General features: G+C 36.1%; 1 pseudogene; it reads left to right on the top strand.

Moving 5' to 3' along the window:
• Window positions 1-780: 780 nt before the first annotated feature.
• On the top strand, window positions 781-1487 carry LOC118847379 (annotated as a pseudogene).
• Window positions 1488-17016: the final 15529 nt, after the last annotated feature.

The following is a 17016-nucleotide window of genomic DNA, read 5'->3' as shown; positions in this document are numbered from 1 at the left end:
ATCTCTCATCATCAAAAGAAATATTGAAATAAACTCTGCCCACAGGAAATGTGGTGAGGTGGCAGAACCCCTCCTACAGGAAAACTCAGACAAGGACTTCCCTATTTTTGATTAATCCTGTGTGAGTCCAACCATTGAAAGAGGCTTGCAATGTGGACTCACAGGAAGGTAATTTCAAGTAACCCATCTATGCAGCATTTGGAAAGTTCAAACCAAATGTAGCCAATCATTGGCAAAATATAGAGTATAGCAGAAGAAAGCTCAACCTAACAGTATATTCCTTATGAGAGTGATGCCAAAAAGTTGGGGGTGGAGGAGACAGAGAAAAATGATAAATTCTGAATATGGCACAGGGCTATTTTGAGTAAAAAAAAAGTCTTGACTAGGAGCATGAATTTTCAAACTGCTATTTCCTCATCTTTGGATATCAAATTCACTGATAGAATTTTAAAATGGATAAATTTGAATCTATTGCTTTTGTGAGGAAAAAAAATGTCATGGCCTCAGAGCCAAACAACAACAGGCCATTAAACTAAGTTTCTAATGACTTGATTGTATCTAGTCAACATAACTTTCTCCCTCCTTCCATAAGAGGCAGATAATGTCAGAAGTCATGTTCACTTTTCACTGATTGCTTCAGTATTCCCAACCTCACAAACTCTGTGCCAATAAACACAGGCAATTCCTAACTTTTGAACAGATAGTGTTACAAGAATATGTGTTTGTGGCCCAGCGTCGTGCCCTGTGCTACCCAGACTAGCGAACAATACATAGTTCACCATGGCTAAAAGTGATCCCAAGAAACCAAAGGGCAAGATGTCTGCTTATGCCTTCTTTGTGCAGACTTGCCAGGAAGAGCATAAGAAGAAGAATCCAGAGGTTCCTATTAACTTTGCAGAGTTTTCTAAAAAGTGTTCTGAGAGGTGGAAGACTATGTCAGGGAAAGAGAAATCCAAGTTTGATGAGATGGCAAAAGCTGATAAGGTACGATATGATAGAGAAATGAAAGACTATGGACCAGCGAAAGGTGGCAAAAAGAAGAAGGATCCTAATGCACCTAAACGGCCACCGTCTGGCTTCTTCCTGTTCTGTTCAGAATTTCGTCCCAAGATCAAGTCTACAAACCTGGCATATCCATTGGGGATGTGGCAAACAAGCTTGGTGAAATGTGGAACAATCTGAGTGACAATGAGAAGCAACCTTATAGTAATAAGGCAGCCAAACTGAAGGAGAAATACGAGAAGGATGTCGCAGATTGTAAGTTGTAAGGGAAGTTCGATGGGGCAAAGGGGGTGGCTAAAGCTGCCTAGAAAAAGGTAGAGGAAGAAGACGAGGAGGATGAGGAAGATGAGGAGGAGGAGGAGGATGAAGAAGATGATGGAATGAAACTGTACCATATTCTGTCTCCATGTGAATACCATGGAGTAGAAGAAACACCTTTAAATGAAACACCTCTCCTTTGTGATGGTGTCGATTGCCCTCATTAGGCTTAACTGGCTTCTGATCACATAGCTTCTCAAAAGTGCTTCTAGATAGACATTGTAACTGGTTTACATGAAGTGGCCATGGGTATCTTGGAGCACCCAGAAACTGTATCAAAGTTGTACATAATTCCAAACATTTCTGAAAATGAAAAAAAAAAGAATATGTGTTTGTAAGTCAGTGGCTTTGAATACTGGTCTGATTTCCTGATAGAAACCATATTATACATGGTGGTCATGTCCTCATACCTCAGCGTAAGTTTTAACTGTAGAGTGCCTTAACTTTAGAACTGTATATTAATACTATTTATCCTGTTTCTAAGGGAAAATCTATTTTGATGTAGGGTTATTAGGAGCAACTCTCCCACTAGCTTTTAGCATGGGGCTCCATGAGGATCCCACCACCCACACTCTCCAACCAGACGAAAGGAAGGGCCGGACGTGCAGAAAGTAGAGAGGAGGTGTGAGTTTCCAAGTTGATGTCATCTTAAAGGATAATGAGTTTCTGAGGTCCAGGAGAGCAGCTGGGTGGGGGCGGGAAATCCTATTAGCCATGGAATGGGGACAGGGAGGGAGAGATAGAGATATAGTAAACAGGAGACTCAAGAAAAAATAAAAGATGCCTGGTAGCTGTTCCTTGTTATATATTTGCTTTCTATGGTTATGAGAGAAGATGGTTCTCTAGATTAATCATACTCTTATATTTTGAGTTGGGGAACAAAAAGGGGGTATCATATGAGACAGAGGGGAGGGGGAGAAGTACAAGCTGCACATATGAATATTTTGTCAGTTAAGTGGCCATAAGTCAGGGCCACTTGTACTCTAAATGCATTTCACATGAGTTAATTTTAAATCTATATAAAAAGGCTCTGTATGAGATTACAGTTTATATAAGCTTTCAACTCTGCCAAGTAAAAAACAAACAAAAGTAAAGATGAATTCCATTGTCATTTAAAAAAGAGATTTATTGGCATCTTTTCTTTTTAAATGACAGTCATTTGTGAATACTTGGCATCCTCCCTATCCCCAAATGATTTCTTTATTAGAATGAAGAAAAAACCAGACAAAATGAGCAGACCCAATGACCACATCTGAGAAAGGCAGCAACATTCTGCTTTGAGGCTTCCCACCTTCGCCCAGAAAAGTTGCCGGTGTGTTTCCTCATCTTCACTTTGCAGTCAAGATTGGTGAGAACAATGAAATGATCCTTGGCTTTGTTCTATTTTCCATTTAAATTATTGTTGTTATGGAGTTTATTGCTTTTCTGCTTCCAGTTTCTTCAGTCTTCACCAGCTCATACAAATCTTCCCTTGTTCCTTGGAATTCTTCCTGTTTGTAGTTTCTTTGTTGTTGTTTTACAGTCATTTCAGTCATATCCAATTCTTCATGACCCCATTTGAGGTTTTCTTGACAAAGATACTGGTGCGGTTTGCCATTTCCTTCTCCAGCTCATTTTACAGATAAAGAAACTGAGGCAAACCAGGTTAAGTGACTTGCTTGCCCAGGGTCACACAGCTAGGAAGTGTCTGAGGCCAGATTTGAATATGGAAGATGAGTCTTCCTGACTCCAGGCCTGATACTCTTTCCCCTGCATTGCCACCTAGCTACTTGTCCGTGCTGTTACTTACTGTGCAGTATTATAGTGTTACATTTATTTGCTGAAGTTTTTCCAATATGAATCCCCAATCAATGGGCATGGATTTTATTTTAGTTCTTTGCTGCCACAAAGTACTGCTATGAATCTTAGAATATCTATGTGACCATTCTTTCTGTCTTTGGATATATTTCTAGTAGATGAATTTCTAGGTACAAAGGTTTGAAACATTTAGTGACTTTTGTCACATGATTGCAAACTGTTTTCCAGGATGGTTAGACCAATTCACTTTTCCACTAAAAGAGTTTTAGTGAATGTGTTCCCACAGCCTTTCTGATATTGAATATTTATGTATTTCATGATCTTTTCTGGTTTGCTGGGCATGAGGTGAAACCTCAGAACCTCAGAGTTGTTTTAATTTACATTTCTCATATTATTAATGACTAAGCAATCCAGCATATGAATATTGGCTATTTGCAGTTCATTCGCATCCTTGACTACTTATGCTTTCGGGAATATCCATTGGTCTCACATACCTTAGAGATGAAATTTTTCTCGGAGATGTTAATGCTGCAAAGATTTTTTTTAATGCCATCAACAGCTTTCCTTTTTATCTTGGCACCATTGATTTTGTTCATGAAATAAGTTTTTAATTTTATAAAGCTGAACTTGTCTACCTGTTTTAGGATCACTTGTGTTGCTTGCTTGGAAAAAAATGTCTCGCTACGTAAGTATCACATATTCCACTTTATCTTCTAATTATTTGATGATGCAGACTGTTCTCTTTAGGCCACATGTACATTTGGAAGGCATTGTAGTATGTGGTATAATTGCTGCTACCACTCTTGTTCGTCCTTAGTTCTCCAAGAGGACCATGACATCAGGGAAGTGATGCCATGACATGCAAGTGAATTGGAATTAAGGGAAGGGGGGAGGGCTGAACAAAGTCAGCCAGCTTCATTTTCTCCTCTGGAGCCATCTGAGTCCAGTGGCCAGATATAAATCAGGACAAATGGAGATGGCCCAGGATGCAGGGAGGGGAGGTGGGACCTTGACCTTTTCAAGCTAAGATCTTTAAAAGGATTTAGTTTGATGGAGGCAGTGACCATTCTATGAGTAAGGTTTAATTTTAAAAAATGAGGCAAAGAATGGCCTCTTAAAAAAAAGATTTGCGAGGGGAAGACTCTCAGGGTTTTGGGCCAAAACAGAAACAATTGTTATTTATATTCATTCTGAAACAATCAGGACCAAACAGTGACCAAGTAGGTCTTGGTCTGGGACCAGAGTGATTTGGTGTTAAGGCTGGTCTTTTAGAGAAAAATAAACAATTAAAAAAAGTTTCAGAGGTTAAAATTTACATTTCCTTTGGGCAGAGCATCAGCAGGTAAGGGTTTGATACCCTATGTGGAGAGAGAAGAAAGAAAGGAGAGAGAGAGAGAGAGACAGAGAGAGAGAGAGAGAGAGAGAAAGAGGAGGGGGGGGGGAGAATGGGAGAGGAGGAAACAAAGAAGGAAAGATATGTAGATATATTGCCCGACTGGAAGTTTGGTCCCTAGTGGGCAGCTCCTTCTCTACCCACAGAGGTTGCTGTTTGTCCTTTATTCTCTAAGAGGATCATGACATCAGAGTGTTGATGCCACAACATGAAAGTGAATTGGATTTAAGTGAGGGAGCGCTGTGCAAGTTACCAGCCTCACTTTCTCCTCTGGAGCCATCTGGGCCCAGTGACCAGATATGGATCAGGATAAATGGGGTATAATTTTTATTTGACTGCTTTCCAGTTTCTCCAGCTTGTTCAGTCATTTTCAGTTGTGCCTGACTCTTCAAACCTCAATTGGGGCTTTCTTGTCAAAGATACTAAAGTGATTTACCATTTACTTCCCCTGCTACTTTTACAGATGAGGAAACTGAGGCAAACATGTTTAAGTGACTTGTCTAGAATCACATAGCTCGTAAGTGTCTGAGGCCAGATTTGAACTCAGGTAGACGAGTTCTCTTTACTCCAGGCCTGGTGGTCTGTCCACTGTGCTACCTAGCTGCCCCACTTTCTGTAGCAGTTCTTGTCAAACGTGAGATTCTTTACCAAGTAGTTCATGTTCTTTTGTTTAAATTTGACTGAAATTATTTCTGCATCTTTCTCATTTAGTCTGTTCCTACTAATCTGCTTCTCTATTTTTTAACCAGTCCCAAGTAGTTTTGATGATTACTACATTATAATATAGCTTCAGTCTCAGAAGTACTAGTCCACTTTCATTTCTACTTTTTCCCCATTATTTATCTTATTAGCTAAAATAAATTTGCTCCTCCAAATTATTTTTAAGTATTTTGATAACTTAAGTGTTAATTTGTTTAGTATTGCACTAAATCTATAAATTAGTTTATGTACTATCCCTTTTCTCATATCGACATATCCTAACCATGGACAATGTGTATATGAGTTGTCATCATTTTTTAAAGAATTTTTTTAAACTGTGTTAATATATAGATACATGCAGTGATGTGTTAGCAAATGTTTAATAAATTAAAATACATGCAAACACATTTTTACATTTAATCTCTATTTTGACATTTTCCCCTCACTTTCACAAATACAGAAAATCAACAAAACAATCAATTAAGCCCAGGTTTGTAGCATTTGCCAATTTCTGAGGTGTAAATGATCGCATTGAAAAATGAACAATTGGTTCTCTTGAGCCAGTAGGTGATGGCTTTAGCACACCTTTATATATACGTATAAATGGAAGGACAGATAGATAAATATAGATATATAGAGCTAGGGGTAATATAGGGTATGTATTGGTAGATTGACTCCTAGATATTTCATTTATTTTGTAGTTATTTCCATGTTATTTCTTTTTCTATCATTTTAACTTTTAAAAATTCCTGTATAGAAATGCTGATGACTTTTGTGGATTTATTTTTCATACTACTGCTTTATTGAAGGTATTAATTATTCCAATTACTTTTTTGTTGATTCTCCAAGATTTTCTAAGTCAACCACCATGTTTCCACAAATATTGCCTATTTGGTTTCTGTTTCTGTACATGCCTCAATTTTTTTTTTATCATTGCTATTGAATCTCCCTCCTCCCACATTCCCCCAATGATGTCAAATAGTAACAGGGAAATGGGGAATTCTTCTTTCACCTAAATAACTACTGGGAAAGCTTTGGATATTTTTCACTGCAAATAATTCTCAGTTTTGGTTTTAGATAGAGACTTTTTTTTTAACAAGAACTGATACAAAATGAAGAGATGTACCAGTGTTTTTATAGTGAGTAATTCTTATAGGCAAAAATAATGAACCATCACATCTGTCTTTTACCACCTCTGTATCCAATGCACTGTGGGTGAAAGTGGTTATAATATCTAATAGCAGTAGATGAACCTCATTGAATAAATACCAAAGAAATCCATGTTGGGGAAAATAACATGAAAATGTCGGGAAATTATTTTCAAAATATCTCCAAAAAAAGAAATTTGGAAAGAAATTTAATAAATAGATACGTCACAAAAGTTGACTAATCCAACATAAACCTGTAACACTAAAGAATTATTCCTCTGTAGGGAGAAGTAATGGATAAATGAAACATTTTTTCTTTTAAACAAAAATAGGTGGCCAAGAAGACATTAGTAATTTTCAGACCACATGCCAAATTATTGTCTTCATAAAATTTTTTATAAGACTGGTCTCTGCACAAGTAGAGAATATTGTTAACGAAAATTTGAGGAAGGAACATGTAGGTTTTCCACAGATGACTTCTTACAGCAGATCCCATATTTCCAAATAGACAATTGACTGAGAGTTTGTGGCAAAACATGGCCCCATTGAATTTATTGTTTCAAGAAAGGAAGCAGAGTACTCAATCTCACAGAAATCATGAACCTACCAAAATATGTGTAAGTAACTCTTGTTGTCATTGCTGGTAATCTAATATAGCTACTTTAAAGAAAACAGGATATTTACTCTATGCTGAAACAACTAAAAGCATTGATTTCCCAATATTAATACATTCCATTATGCATGCCAATAAATTTAATTTAATTATGAGATGCTTATATGAATATTTTTAAGAGATACCGTTAATTGAAAGAGATACGTATGTCAGTCAGGTGATTCATAAAAAATTTCAGCGGACCTTAAAAATAGGACAAGAGTTTATAGGAAACAAGTTTCCAAAAAGGGAAGGGAAGGGAAGGGAAGGGAAGGGAAGGGAAGGGAAGGGAAGGGAAGGGAAGGGAAGGGAAGGGAAGGGAAGGGAAGGAAAGGAAAGGGAAGGGAAGGGAAGGGAAGGGAAGGGAAGGGAAGGGAAGGGAAGGGAAGGGAAGGGAAGGGAAGGGAAGGGAAGGGAAAGAAAGGACAAAATCTGTGATAGAGGAAAAGGGAAAAAAATGCAAGAGTCATGTGACAGCTTAAAAGGAGAAATTTGGAAAGAAATTTAATAAAGAGATATGTCACAAAAGTTGACTAATCCAACATAAACCTGTAACACTAAAGAATTATTCTTCTGTAGGGAGAAGTAAACATGATGACTGTAATTATTGTGAGAAATAGGATGAAGATAGTGGTGAAAGATTTTGGTTATCTTGGAGGTAACAAATTTTTCTGTCTAAGAGCGTATTCAGTCAGTTGTAACATGGTATTTCAGGTTTTTAGAAGATAAGAAAATTATCAATATCAGCATAAAATACATTTTCCAGTAATTTAATTTTTTTCTCCTGGAGAATAAGTGGGTATGAATAAGCTATTAAAACCAAACTTTAGGTATTACTTTTTATGGATAGGAGAAAATGTGACTAATATATCTATCTTGATATAGTAATGACTCTAAAACCCTTGTAACTTGACATATTGAAATACTACTTTACTATTAATTTAAAATACAATGAACCTAAAAAAGTAAATATTGTCTATCATTTTAGATCCATGGTGGCGAAGGGAGAATATCTAAGTTTGGGCCCCTATGACATAGCCTACTGAATTATAAATGGACAAAAATAACTATTGATTGGAGAATCACCTAGCCATTCAAAATAACTGTCTTGAAAGTGATAATAGAAGTAATGAGATACAAACAGGAAACAATTGAGTGGACCTATATGAACATATTTGGAAAACATTTTTTAAAGAAATGTGGGTCAGGCAATGCAGTACAAGCTTGTCATCTCAGCTACTGAGGAAGCTGAAGCTAGTGGACAGCTTGAATTCTGAAGTTTTGAGCTGTGGTAGGGCTAAAAGTGATTGGATGTTCTCAAAGTCTGACACCAAAATCTTGAGTCCCAGAGACTCATTGGTTTTTGCCAGCTCTCCAAGGAAGGTCAAAACAGTCCAGGGCAAAAATGGAGCAGATCAAATGTTCTGTGCCGATCATCAATGGGGTTAGACCCATGAGTGGGTGATGTACTGGATGAAATAGAGTGATATAAATTTTAAAAAATTTATAATTCAAAAAACAAAAAAAGGCAATTAGATGAGTTTGGCTTTCAGGCGTAGCTTTGGTTGTTCTATATCGTTTAAGTAGAAGTTCATGGTTCCAGTGCTTTTCAATGGTTCCAAAATGATGCTCACATTTGAACAGTGTCTGGCTGACCTTTAAAGGTAAGGATGAGGGGATGAGGTTCAACGGGCCACCATAGTTAACTTGCTAATTATAGCCTTCTGTGCCTTCCCAATCTATTTCTGATATTGAGTATACATTTGGAAGTTTTACTTTACATTCTGTTTCCTTGTTTGTAAATATATATGTGTGTATGTGTGTATATATATATATATATATATATGTACATATATACACACAATTATACACACATATTATTGTCAACCAAACAGTAAATAACAAATACAAATACCTCGATATACAAAGAACAAGATAACCACATAAATAACTATGAACATTTATTATGCAGTTATTTAAGAAATAGAGGCACGTCAATATATGTAGAGTGTATATATATGCAAATATATATAATATGTTTGTATATGCATGCATATGTACACACATATATGTATTTAATTTTATATGTAGGTCATAGTTTTAAGATAGTGAAACTTCAAACTGCACTCAGACTTTTGGGACACCTTGAACAACAGTAACAAAACAACAGCAGTGGCAGCCAACAACAGCAACTAGTACACACACACACACACACACACACACACACACACACGCATCATTAGAAACATACTTACATTGTCTAGGAATAAACAATACTCGTTGGAAAGCCAAGAAGGTTTTAATTATATCTTCCATTTATTCCTCCTGAATAAATGGGTACGTCCCCTTAACAGAGTCAGGGGAGTACAAGGGACTCAGACAAATGCCAGCCCATTCATTGGCTCCTAATTCGAATCTTCCGCCTGGCTCTTCATTGGCCAGATGCCACCACCTGAACTGCCCATGTCATGCCTTTTTCAAACAGCTCCTTAAGCATGCCCACAAGCCTCTAACCTTAAACCTGATCAGAAGCCTGGTCTCTGCTGTAAAGCTGGGGGAAGGGGAAGATACTTTCAACTCTGTGGAAACAAAACTGCTTCCACCATTTCTCACATACGTATACATATATATGCACACACACATAAACATATATATGTATATAATGCTTGCAAAGCACTTTACAAGCATTGTCTCATTTTATCATCACAACAACCCTGAGAAAAAGGTGCTATCATCCCCATTTTACAAAGAAGATAACTGAGGCAGACAGAGATTAAGTGACTATGTATTGTATACATAAATATATGTAATATATTTATATGTGTGTATCTATAAATGTACAATGTATTTCTATGTCTATATCTATAAATATATGTGCAATATTCATTTATAAGTACACAAATATACATTTTATATGCACATAAATAATTTAACAGGGTAGTAATAAAACAAAACTTTTCTGCATCCCTTTTTGTACTTTTTGTTTTCTTCTGTTCATTTAAAAAAATGTGTTCTTCAATGCCCAAAGCGCTATAAAGATGTGCATCTCCTTCGACCCAGCAATACCACTTCTAGGGCTGCAACCCAAAGAGATCACGCAAGTGGGAAAGGGACCTGTATGCACAAAAATATTTATAGCAGCTCTCTTTGTGGTGGCAAAGAATTGGAAATCAAGGAGATATCCATCAATTGTGGAATGGCTGAACAAGTTGTGGTATATGAATGGAAATGGGGAAGATATGGACTTCATAATAACCTGGAAAAACCATTTATATCTAATTAATCATGGCTCTTCAGCCTTGGCCAAGTTGCCGTCCTCTGGGCTTCAGCTTCCTCATGCGAAAAGAAGTTGGGCTTGATAATCTCTGAAGTTTCTACTGCTTTGTTCCAGGAAGGACAAAACAAACTGAGATAGGAGGGAGTGACGAGGTCAGGCAAAGATGTCCATTCTATTGGTCCAATGTGTTCAGAGAAGGTGGAAGACTCAGACTCAAGGCAGGAATATTGATCAAGAAGAACAGAACAATCAGGTCATGTTGGTAAGCAGGATTTAGACATCGATTCCACAAATAAGGAAAATTCAAGCTTAGGGGACTATGCACAGCTCCCTGGGTGAACCCCCAGGGACAGCAGATAGGGGCTGTACTCCTAACTCTACTAGGAATTGGCCGTGTCACCCTTAAGAAGTAATTTCATTTGCCTGGGACTGTTTTCTCATCTGAACAAAATGAACCGGTTGACCTACATGATCTCTAAGTGTCCACAAAAAGTCCTTTCAGAACATGGTCCTAGATATGTTAGCCAAGTTTCTGGTGATATTTAAAATACAGAATATAATACAGCATTTCTGTGAATCAGTTACCTTCATTTCCCTCCTGGCCCTGTTCCTTGATCCCTGAATTTCCCTCAGCAACGGGCTCTCTTCAGCTTGGAATATCCAACCACTGTGGCTTTAGCAACCTGGAACATTTTTCTGGAAGACATGCTCTCTTGTTGGTAAGTTCCTCTAGGAGCCTCTATTTTGTTGAGGGGCCAGGCCAGTCTACGTTCTCCTGGCCCCATTCTTGGCTCCCAGACTTCCATGAGCTGGGTACCCTCCTTTTAGAATCTCTTCCCTCCCATCCCCAACTAAGATAGTTGTAATTGTTAAGGAATTTGCCCTTATGTCTGCACTTCATCTGCCTCTCTTAAATTCCCCCATTTGCTCTTGGTTTTGATTCCTAATGCCAAAAAGAACAAGTTGAATCCCTCTTCCTCATGATAGCCCTTTACAATACTTTACTTTACAATAGCTATCATGTCCTTATTGAGACTTCTTTTCTTCAGGTTAAAGATCTCCAGTTCCTTCAATTCATCATCATAGAACAACTACTCAATGACTTAATCATCCTGGCTATCTTCCTTTGGATGTTCTCTAGATCAAAAGCCACCCTAAACTACAGTGCTCCAAGTGTGACACCATATTCCAGAGATAGTCTGAGCCTGGGAGCAAAAAGTGGGACTTATCCCTCTTTATTTCTGGGCAACCGTCACTTTCTTCATGTAGCCCCAGACCACATTTGTTGGCTTCATGGTTTGTTTGTTTCGGTTGTCATAGCAAATTATTGACTTCGATTCCACTAAACCCTCTAAAATATTTTTAGACAAACTACTATTGAAGTCTGCCTTTCAACTCTCATTGTCTAAATAGGTCTCTTAAGGTGATTTTTTGAACCCAAGAGAACAAATTTCAGAATTATATCTTTAATCTTATTCGATTTAACTCCATGTTCTAGCATACAAAGAGTTTAATTATTTCAAATCCTTAATAGAATCCACTGTTACTTATCCTTCCCATTTTTATATCACCTGTATAGTGATGATGCTTTTTAAAATTAGAACTGCAAATTGTATTTCAATTTAATCTATGCCAAATTTGTGGTTATTCAGTCAAATCTGACCGGAGTGCTTTGTTATTTCTTCTTCAGTTCATTTTATAGATGGGGAAATTGAGGCAAATAGAGTTAAGTGATTTGCCCAAGATCATACAGCTAGTAAGTGTCTAAGGTCAGATTTGAATTTAGAAATAGGAGTCTTCCTGATTCCAGGCCCAGCACTCCATTCACTCAGCTACATAGCTGCCTAAACCTATATCAATAGATAAACATGTATCTATTTTTAAAAGCCAAATATTTATAAATATAAATATACAAATTCCATTCAGTGTTCCTGACACTCAACAAATGTTTCATATTATCTTCATGGACAAGCTAGAGATATGTGGGACATATTACAACTGCAAATAATGATCAACCACTAATATATGAATGCCACTTTAAAACCTCAGTGGAGGGCCCTCAGCCCTCAGTGCTGTCCAATGTTTTTATCAAAGACTTAGAGGAAGGAAGATGTGCTATGCTTATCAATCGTACAGATGACATGAAGCTGGTGGAAATAGATAATGTGTTGGATGATAGTATCTTATATACTTATACTTATATGTGTGTGTTTGTGTATGTATGTATATGTGTGTATACAGGCTAGAATAAGAAATCAAATTCAATAAGAAGATAGGTGAAAACATAAGGTCTCATTAAAAAAAAACAACTGAGTCGAAAAGCCTATTAAGAATAGATAACTCAAGAATTGTTGGATAACATGTTGGATAACAAAAATCTTAAATATAATGTTCAAGAAATTGTTAAAATTGCCCAGATATACTAGACCAAGAGGGCAGTGTACAAATAGAAAGAATCCCCTGATCACTTCCTGAAAGAAATCCAAACAATTAAAACTCTGAGGAATGTCATTGACAAAGTCCAGGGCTTTCAGATAAATGAAAAAAAAAATCTTCAAGCAGCCATAAAGAAATAATTCAAATATTGAAGAACCAGAACAAGGATCATACATAGTTTAGCACTACCACTATTGAGAAGAGGAGAAGGAATAAGATGTTGCAAAAGCCAAAAGATCAAGGTTAACCAACCAAGAATAACAACCAACACAACTGAGTAGGATTCTACAAGGAAAAAATGCACTTTAATTGAAAAGAGGAATTCCAAACAATTCTGATTTAAAAAAAAAAGTTAAAAAGTAACATTGAAATACAAATCTCAGAGTCTAGAGAAGAGTAAAAAGGTGAACAATCAGACCTAAGGATGAATTATTTAATGGAGTAATGGAAATGGAGGTCATAAAGGTGTCCTTTCAGAATCCTAATGACATATGCAATCAAAGAAAAGGGGAAAGGTGAATATAATATTATATAGAAAATAATTCCAGGGAGGAATTGGCTATGAGTAAAGTATACCCTACACTTGGAGAGGAGATAGTAAAGAAGAGGTTAAAGATGGGAAATGAAGAGTAAGAACTTATAATAAAGAGGGAATGAAGAGTCTAGAAAAGAAAGTGCATGAGAATAGAATGGAAGGAAATACACAATTAACTACTATAATGATGAGTATAAATGGGATGATATCACTCATGAGATGGAATAATATATTAGGATTGATTACAAAGCAAAACCCAGTAATAAGGTGTTTATAAGACACATACTTTAAAAAAAGAAGGAGTTGTAGCAAAATCTATTATCTCACCACTGAACACAAGAAATGGGGGTAGCACATTACTATTTCAGACAAGGGAATAGCAAAAATATATTTATTTAAAAGAAATAAATGGGGAAACTACATTTTGCTGAAAGATAGCATAGTCGATAAGTTAATTTCAATATTTAAAACATATGTACTGAAAGGCATAGTATCTACTTAAAGAAAAAACTAAATAAACTATTAGGAGAAATAGTAAACTATAACAGTAAGAGAAATTAACGCGTCCTTTTCATCCCAAGATAAATGAAAAATCTAAACGAAATCTGGATAAATCTAGACAAAAATAAACAAGAAAGAAATTAAGCGTCTTAATAGAATTTTTGTGGAGGTAGATAACATAAACCCCTGGTGATCACTGAATGGGAACAAAAGGAATTTACATATTTCTTATCTGTGGCACATTTAGAAAATTGATAATGTATCAGGACATTGAAAAAAAACCTCACAAACAAATACAGAAAGCAAAAAACTTAAATATGTCTTTTACTGACTGAAATTCAATAGCAATTATATTAAATAATTTAATGAATAATAATAAACTGCTGAAAATATTAAAGTCAACTGGAGACTAAATAATGTACGCCTAAGGTGCGGTGAGTCAAATACCAAATCACAGAAATGATGGATAATTTTACAAAGATAATAACAACATTGAAACAAAATACTAAAATTTAGGGGATGTAGTTAAACAGTTCTGAGGGAAAAAATGCATTTCTAAACTTTTTAATTAGCACATACATACACACACAGAAGAGATCAATAAATTTGGTCTGCAACTAAAAAAAATCACGAATTAAAAAAATATTAAACACTGAAGTAGATATCCTGAAAATCAAGGAAAAGATTGCCAAAATTGAACAAAAAGGGTTTTAATAAAGAAAACCAGGAAATGGTCTAACAAAATAAAAAAGACAGTTACTTAATTTTATTAAAAATAAAAAAGAGGAAAATTAAATTACCAATATCAAAAATGAAAAAAAAATCACAACAAATGAAGAAGAAATGGGGTACAGCATTAGGAAATGTTTTGTCTAACAATTTGCTGATAAAACCAACAACTTAAATGAAATAAATGAATATTTGCAAAAATATAAAGTATCCTAATTACCAGAATGAAAAATAGAAAATTTAAGCAACTCAATCTCAGAGGAAGAAATGGAACAAACCCTAGAAATAAGTTTATTCACAATTGAATTCTGTCAAACATTCAGAGAACAATCAACTCTTATATTACATAAAGCATTGGCAAAAATAGCGAAGGAAAGGATCCCACTAAATTTGCTCAATGATTTAAATGTATTCTTGATACATAAACCAAGGAGAGTCGAAACAGAAAAGGAAAACTATAAATGAATATCTCTAATGAATCAAGTATTTTAAATATTAGCAGATAGGGTAAAACAACATATATCATAAAGATTGTACACTATGACCAGGTGGGATTTAGACCAGGAATTCACCATTGGTTTAATGTTATTAAAGCTTTAAAATTAATTATAAACAAAAAGTTACATAACAGTGCATGCCCTTTGACCTAGCTATACCACTACTAGCCTAATGCTTCCCAAAGAGAATACAGAAAAAGAACAAGGTTCTATGTGCATAAAAATATTTATAGCAAGTCTTTTTGCATTTGTAAAGAACCAGAAACTACAAAGATGCCCATCAATCGGGGAATGGCTGAACAAATTGTAGCATAGAAATGTGATGGAGTACCATTATGCTGTAGGAAATGAGAAAATAGATGATTTCAGATTGACGTAGAAAGACTCATATAAACTGATGGAGAGTGAAGTGAGCAGACCAGAAAAATAATTTATACTATAAAATCACTATCAAAAGGACAATTTTGAAGATTTGCATAATCTGATAAATGAAATGAGGAGAAACAAAGGAACCATTTATACAACACTAAAAACTGACACATCGGAATCTGTGAAAGCTCTGATTAATATAATGACCATCCATGATTCCAGAGGACCAAACATGAAGTATGCCATCCACCTCTTGAGAGAAAGGTGATGGACTCAGGATGCAGAATGAGATCACCTACACATACATATACAGACATACACACATATGTGTCATATCTATATATGTATGTGTATACATATGTGTATATATACATACATATATACATACATGAACACATACAGACACATATACACATACGAACATATAGTCTGTCATGGAAGAAGGCAATGAATTCTCTCTCACCGGTGATTTTAGGACAAAAGTTGAATGACTACTTGTAGGAGAATTGAAGAACAGGATTCTTGATCTGGTATTAGTGGAACCAGATGCTCTCTGAGTTCTTTTCTAATTCTGAGGTCCTATGGACTCTGCATTTTGGGATGATTCATAATATTGTATGCATTATGGTAATCTCTCTGGTTGAATGAGGTGTATAGAGGGTGGAGAGTGGAGAGATCCTTTCATAGCCTCCATTTAAGGAGGGCACCCAGGCCAGTCATGTCTTCATTCTACCTTCCTTTCTGTTTTCACTGTCCTTTTCTGTGCTGTCTTCACTCATTAGACCATAGCCTCCTTGAGAACAGGCACTAGTTTTTGTCTTTCTTTGTATCTACAATGCTTAACAAAGTGTCTGTCACATGGTATGCATCTATTAAGTGTTTATTAACTAACTGACTGAAAAAAAGACAGAAGAAAGCCAAAGGCATTGCCTTCAAATTACTTGTGCTTTCTTGGACAGTCAACACTAAATAAGTGACTGTGTCTAAGCAGACTGAGACCCCAGTGCCAAAGTTAGTGATTCTGACACAGTAGCTATTGAATCCAGTAGAACCCAGTACTCAAAGTGTCTATGGTCATTACTACCTAGGGAAATGGAAATTGTCATTTCAAATTTAAAAATACATCACAGATCATAGAGAGTTGGAACAGGAAGGGATCATGGAGAAAATCACAGCTAACTCCTTCCCCCTGTATTACAGGTGATGAAATTTATACTGGTAATTAGATTTATTAGACCTTGTGGGTGCCCTACAGTCAAGGGGATGTAGCCAGTACTATTGAGGAGGAAGAATGTGCCTCATACTACAAAACAGACACAAATGTACGTAGTCGTCAGGACCACTGACAAATGCTTGAAACCAATTTTGTGGTGTTAAATCCTCGATCCATTTGCAAGTTCAGAATGTAGGAAACTCATTTCGAGAGCTGGGGAGAACACATAATGTGACAATTTCTTTCTGTAGAAAGATTTTTAGCAATAAGCAGTGTCACCATGGTAACTATAAAGACAAATTGTTCTTTGTGAGTATCTTATCGACAGCTAGAACAGGTTCAACCAAAATGGCTGAGGAACAGAGGAGGAGAGAGACTGAGGAAAGCCATGGAGGAGCCAAAGCCTAAACTGATTTCACTGGTCCGGTTCTGAGAAGGGAAACCTTGGGA

This window comes from Trichosurus vulpecula, chromosome 4 (assembly GCF_011100635.1).
Source record: "Trichosurus vulpecula isolate mTriVul1 chromosome 4, mTriVul1.pri, whole genome shotgun sequence".
NCBI classification, from domain to species: domain Eukaryota; kingdom Metazoa; phylum Chordata; class Mammalia; order Diprotodontia; family Phalangeridae; genus Trichosurus; species Trichosurus vulpecula.
Note: the sequence above shows the minus strand (reverse complement) of the source record. Positions and strands in the feature narration are given on the sequence as shown.